At 39.1% G+C, this 6324-nt stretch overlaps 1 long non-coding RNA gene across 2 annotated transcripts; it reads left to right on the top strand.

Moving 5' to 3' along the window:
• Nucleotides 1-4056: 4056 nt before the first annotated feature.
• On the top strand, nucleotides 4057-5081 carry LOC115276830. 2 transcript variants are annotated; one of them, XR_003902108.1, is made up of 2 exons: nucleotides 4057-4194; nucleotides 4734-5081. It is a non-coding gene; the product is annotated as an uncharacterized LOC115276830 (long non-coding RNA). The 2 variants fall into 2 exon arrangements; XR_003902109.1 differs by having other exon boundaries at nucleotides 4057-4197.
• Nucleotides 5082-6324: the final 1243 nt, after the last annotated feature.

Raw genomic sequence — 6324 nt, 5'->3', positions numbered from 1 at the left:
TGCAAATGTCATGGGAGTCATGGGACCATTTTCTGATAGCCATCAAAAGTGGGTAAACAAGGGATGAGCCTCCTTTTTGAATGACGGAGTGGAGAAGTTGATGACAAATAGCACTATAAACATAAGATCCTGAATACCTTCTTTACTTTCTGGAAATGGCCAATGGTGGTAAATTAATGCGTGATAGAATAAAATCTGAAATGGACAAATTATTGTAGAAGGTCAGAGAATGAACAGAGGGTAGGTAAGAAACTTGAGGTGTTCTACTTAGCTGAGCCTTCAGGTGGGTACCTTAAGGAAGTTAAGAAGCTAATAGATCTAAAAGGGTTTGTTTGTTTGTTTGTTTGTTTGGGCAGTTTTTTTGTTCTGTTTTAGATCTGCTGGAGATCATAATTATAAAACTGTTTCTGTCACTCTTGCCAAACCAAGGTGTGCTGGGGGGCAAGGATCTACCCTAGTGTCCCAGGGTCCATATCAGGCCCAGCTTGCAGGAAGCATCTAATAATGATGATGTCAAAGATGATGATAATGGCAATAAGTAGAATAATAGTTACTGCAACTGAAATAATAGTATTTAATATTTATTCAACTCTTGCTATGTTCCAGACACATTTCAAGAAGTACATATAATACATATGAGTATACACACATGCACACATACTTACATTTAATATTTATAAGCTCCCTCAGTAGAGGTAATACTAGTTTTCTGATATTTGCAGAATTTAATTTAATATCTTTTTTTCCCCCTGAGAATGCCTAATTACTTGTCGGTCCATTCTTCCACTACCAAGGCCCATGCTTGTCTAAATCAATCATAGTGAGTCTCCCATGGGAGAAATTAAGGACTCCAGCAGCAAGATGGCAACACTCCCCACTTCCAGGCAGAATGAGAAGGCCAAGCTCTTCTGCCCTGGACACTGTAAAGCTAGAATCTTAATGGGGGGTGGGAGGGGGGCTGTCCCTGAATGGAGAGACTTCGAGCAATTTTTATCTTTTTCTTTTGTGTGCATATATATTCTAAATATCAAACAATGAACGCGCATTACTTTTAAAACACATAAAACCGGGTGCCTGGGTGGATCAGTCGGTTAAGCATCTAACTTCAGCCAGGTCATGATCTCATGGTCTGTGAATTCAAGCCCAGCATCAAGTTCTGTGCTGACAGCTCAAAGCTTGGAGCCTGCTTCAGATTCTGGGCCTCCCTCTCTCTCTGCCCCACCCCTGTTCTCTCTTTCTCTCTTTCAAAATAAATAAACATAATAATTTAAAAAATCAAACATAAATAAAATACATAAAAACATAATAATTTAAAAAATCAAACATAAATAAAATACATAAAAACATTGAGGAAGCATTTTTTTTAAAGAAAGAAAGATATCATAGTCAATGACATGAATCTGACTCAACAATAAAATATATGATACCAGGACATATCACCATCTGTGTCATAAAGGAAAGACAAGGAGTAATGTCATTACAAATACTGGCCAAGACTTAGTTGATGTTTCTGTCCAGTTTGAGGCCAGAATTCTCTGAGCCCTGAAAATGGTAATAAAAATGATTTTGGGGAAGAAAAACAGGACCTCTCTAGGAAGGTTAAGAAAGCTGAGATGAAGAAAAATAAGAGAGACAACTTATCAACTGAATTTAAGTGTATGAAAATTGTCATAAAAATGACACTGGCCAGCTGTTCACCATCTCCGTTTAGGACAAAATGAGAAAAAAAAAAAATTCTCACATTGCAGTGAGACTTGGTGTTCAACAAGATGACCTTCTTAAAGATAGATATGATAGACACTGAGAATCCTTAGCTTTCTATCTTTGGAAATACTTAAAACTAATATAAATAAGCAACTCTTTTGGTCTACATGTGGTGGTTTTGCATGGAGCCTGAGGCATTACAATCTTGTGATTCTAGCCTTACTCTGATGGACTTAATCTACTGCATTTGCCCACAAAATTGGATAGGAGAGCATCCTACAATGCTGTGAGCAAAAGCAAGTTTCTTCCTGATGTGTTTAAGGGTTAACTCAATTGTAACCACATTACCATTTCACTTACAAAACACTTAAACAAAATAATCTCCTCCAAAATGTTCCCTCTGAAAGAAACTTTGTAACAGAAACTATTTTAGAATAATATTGGACCTCCGCTCATGTTTTCTCTCTTGCTGAACTGTATTGAAAACTAGAATTATAATTTGACATGGTGGAGTCATTCAACTGGAACCCATTAAATTGATGTTGCCAAAACCATGGTATTCTGGTTTCCTTTTTGGGGGTAAATTAAAAGAATATCCATGTTCCTGAACAAATAAACTCAATAGATCTAGTTTCCTACATTTCATATTTATTTAGTATTTAGTCAATGAACATTCATTAAATTTATTACCATAGGCCAAATATTTATGTGATATTTCACAATATTTAAAGAAAGTTCCTATGTATAATCTTATCTGAATCTTACCGCAATATTGCCAACCAGGCCCAGAATGTTACCATTTTAATGATTTTAAAACTAAGGTTCAGAAAAGTTAAGTGACTTACTCATGTCTACAGCTCATTGGCATTTAAGACTAAAACTGGGGCCACAAAACTTACCTTTCACATCTTATTTTATATCACTATTCCATCCTACGCTCTCCATCCTTTATGGGCTTACAGAATACTTGGTGACATGCAGTTGAAAAGGTAAAGGGTATTAATATTAAATATGTCCATAAGGCAATGTGAAGTTGCAGGAACCCATATAATCAAATGCCTAAAAACCAGCATAAATCAAAAAGGCTGCTAGAATTTGGAAGGTTACGAAATCATGGTGGCCAAAGAAGTGAAGTCTGGTTGAATGAAATGGGACTAGATATCCTGAAATGTGGATAACACTTTATAGACTAAGAAATGAAGGGGAAAGGGGTACCTGGGTGGCTCAGTTTCTTAAGCGTCCAGCTCTTGATTTTGGCTCAGGTCATTATCTCATGGTTCATGATTTTGAGCAGAGAATCAGGCTCTACATTGCCAGCTTGAGATTCCTGCTCTCTCCCCCTCTCTCTCTCTCTCTCTCTCTCTCTCTCTCTCTCTCTCTCTCTATCTCTATCTCTATCTCTATCTCTCTCCCTTCTCTCTCCTCCCCGCAATACAAATAAATAAACTTTAAAAAAAAAAAAAGCTTTTTCTTAAAAGAAAAAGGAATGAAGGGGGAAAATGTTTCAGGTGAAAAAAGTAGCTGAAACACTCAGCAGAAACGTCACTGGGGTTTCAAGGGACCATCAGGAGATTAGCAAGAGTGTGATGTTCACCCAGTCAGTGGGAGAATGAAGGCAGGATTAGTATTGGCTGAGCATCTTAAGGCACTTTGAAAGCCTGATATCACTTACTTCTCAAAGTGCTCTAGAGGTGGTTATACTACCTATTTTCCAAATGGGGAAACCAAAGTCTCAGCCATGTTAAGTGGTTTGTCAAAGACACAGCAAAAATAAAAAACTGAGGGGCGCCTGGGTGGCTCAGTCAGTTAAGCATCTGACTTCAGTTCAGGTCATGTTCTCACGGTTCATGTGTTGGAGCCCCACGTCAGGCTCTGTGCTGATAGCTCGGATCCTGGATCCTGCTTCAGATTGTGTGTCTCCCTCTCTCTCTGCCCCTCTCCCTACTCTTACTTCCTCTCTCTGTCTCTCTCTGTCTCTGTCTCTGTCTCTGTCTCTCTCTCTCTCTCTCTCTCTCTCTCTGGCTCTCTTTCTCTCTCTCAAAAATAAATATACATTATAAATATAAAAATAAAAAACTGAGAACACCTTCGTGTCCTGGAAAGTATTCTCCTTTCCAAGATGTCTTTACCTCTTCTTCCAAAAAGAAATAAAGTCTGTTTCTTCATCCCTTGAATCAGGACTGGACTTGTGACAGAAATGTGGCAAAAGTAACATTACATGACTCCCTGGGCTAGGTCTTAAGAGACCTTGCCACTTGGGTTTTTGTCCATTGAATCATTACCTTGAGGTCACAATAGAAGGCAGCTGGCCTAGCCTCCTGCAGGAGGAGAGGCCACACAGAGGAGAGCTGAGGCACCACAGCCAACAGACAGTTGCCAGACATGAGTGGGGACATCTCCAGCCATCTCTCCAGCTGAACACAACTGCATGTGTGAGCTCAGCTGAAGCCAGCAGAGGACCCACTCACCCAACACACGGGATCACGAGAAGTAGTAATTCTTGTGTTTTTCTTTCTTCTTTTTTGGGGGAAGTGGCAGTGGTTTCTCTTTTTTTATAAGTTCACTTACTTATTTTGAAAGAGAAAGAGAGAATGTGAGCAGGACAGGAGGAGAGAGAGAGGGAGAGAAAGAATCCCAAGCAGGCTCCTCCCTGTCAACACACAGGGCTGGAACTCATGAATCGAACTGTGAGATCATGACCCGAGCCAAAGTCAGATGCTTAGCTGACTGAGCCACCCAGCCACCCGTAAGCCAAATTCTATCATACAATGCCACTTCCTTTCAGGCTAATGAGATTGGACTTTATCCAGTTATTAACTGAGAATTATGAAGTATTTGAGCTATGGAATGAAATGAAGAAAACACTCTAAAACAATTACGTTGGCATTCTAAACTTCTGGAAAAAAAAGTAGAGACACTTTATAAGTGATTGAAATAATCCAAGATCTTGTTAGTAAGTATTACAGAGATAGTTTGGACTGACAATGCCAATTACTAACCTTCTTTTCCTTTCTCTCCTTTCTAAATAGCCCCCACACACACAATTTTGTGATCATATGGCCATCCAGGATAAAAGCTGTATTTCTAAACCTCCTTTGCAAATAGTTATGGCCAGGTAGTTAAATTACAGTGGAAATATTATATGGGAGCTTCTTTTGCCCCTATTTTCCTCGCTTTGTCCTAGTACTACAGTGTAAAACACAGATATGCAGACTCATGCCCAGCAACCATCTTGGATCATGAAGACAAAAGCCACACATTACATATTAGTACCGTTGACAGATGCTTGCATCCCAGATGATGGTGCCAATGTGTACAACCCTCCTACCACTGTTGTATTTCTATGTCATAAAGAATGAACTATTATCTCAATCAAATTACCATTATTTTGGAATTTTGTCACATGCAATTTAGCAGCTATGCTGAGAAATTGGTGCAGGGAAGATGAAGGGAAGGAAGCACCAGAGAACCTTGGTATCTGCTTAGGGAGAGGAGACAAAGACAATGCCCACAAATAAAAACTCTTGAGCCTGGGTAAGTGAAGTCACTATAGCATTTTCCTTCTTTCATCTAGTCAGTTCCTACTTCACAACCAACACATCAGGAGTTTTTTAAATCATGGGACTTGTCATTCTGTGCTCTGAACCTCACAAGGACAAGTTCAGAACAATTGCCCATTCCCAAATGCCGCAAGATTGAAAAGGTTCATGGTATGCCTAGGATGGTCCTAGGAGAAGGCTGGCCAAAGTGAGCATTTCAGTTTCTGTCTTAGCAGAAACAGAGCTGCTCTTATCTCAGATTATACTCTAAACCTATATCATTTCATTAGAAAAAAAACACGTTATTTGGGGTAGAAAGAAATGGTGCTGAAGGTAACTGAGACACATCAGTCAACAAAAGAAACAAAGACACCTGCCTTCGTGGAGCTTACACTCTGGAAGAGAAAGGCCAACAAAGAGTAATACACATGATCAGTAAAGGCACTGACACAGTATGTTGGTGAAATATACTCTGTAAAAGAGGAAAAGAAGAGCAGGTAGGTAGGGCCAGGAGTGCCCTCAGTCGGAATGATCAGGGGAGAGCAATACTGAGTCAGCAAGATCAACACTTTGCTGGAAGATACATTTGCAAGGGCATATGGGACTTTCTGGAAAAGAAGTTTGTAAACATCCAAAAGAGTTATGTATTTACTCTAGATTAATTTACAGGAATAAAAATTAATGCATTTCCTCTCTTTGGGTCAATGAGATTACCTGAATGGTTGATCTAAACATGTGTAAGACCCATATACTTCCCCGTTTAGGAAAACAAAAAGCCCAATAGAATCAATATTACCAAAGATATTGTTTAACAATTAAAATCATATGATAACTCATCACTTTAACACAGCTCATGGTTTTTGTTTTGAGGTCCTACTGGGCTAATTGCTTAACAAAGATGAGCTCTCAAAGGAGATTTGGGTAGCAGGGCACATACTAAAGTCCTTTGTAAGAAGAGAATCAGAAATGTGTTCTTAATTTCAACAAAAAAATGTGTGTGTGACTTTTCATGTGTGTGTGTGTGCGTGTGTGTGTACCAGCCATGTAAATACTGGAGTATGCTTGCCGTGGGTACCTACCT

The sequence above is a fragment of the Suricata suricatta genome, chromosome 13 (genome assembly GCF_006229205.1).
Source record: "Suricata suricatta isolate VVHF042 chromosome 13, meerkat_22Aug2017_6uvM2_HiC, whole genome shotgun sequence".
Taxonomy (NCBI): domain Eukaryota; kingdom Metazoa; phylum Chordata; class Mammalia; order Carnivora; family Herpestidae; genus Suricata; species Suricata suricatta.
Note: the sequence above shows the minus strand (reverse complement) of the source record. Positions and strands in the feature narration are given on the sequence as shown.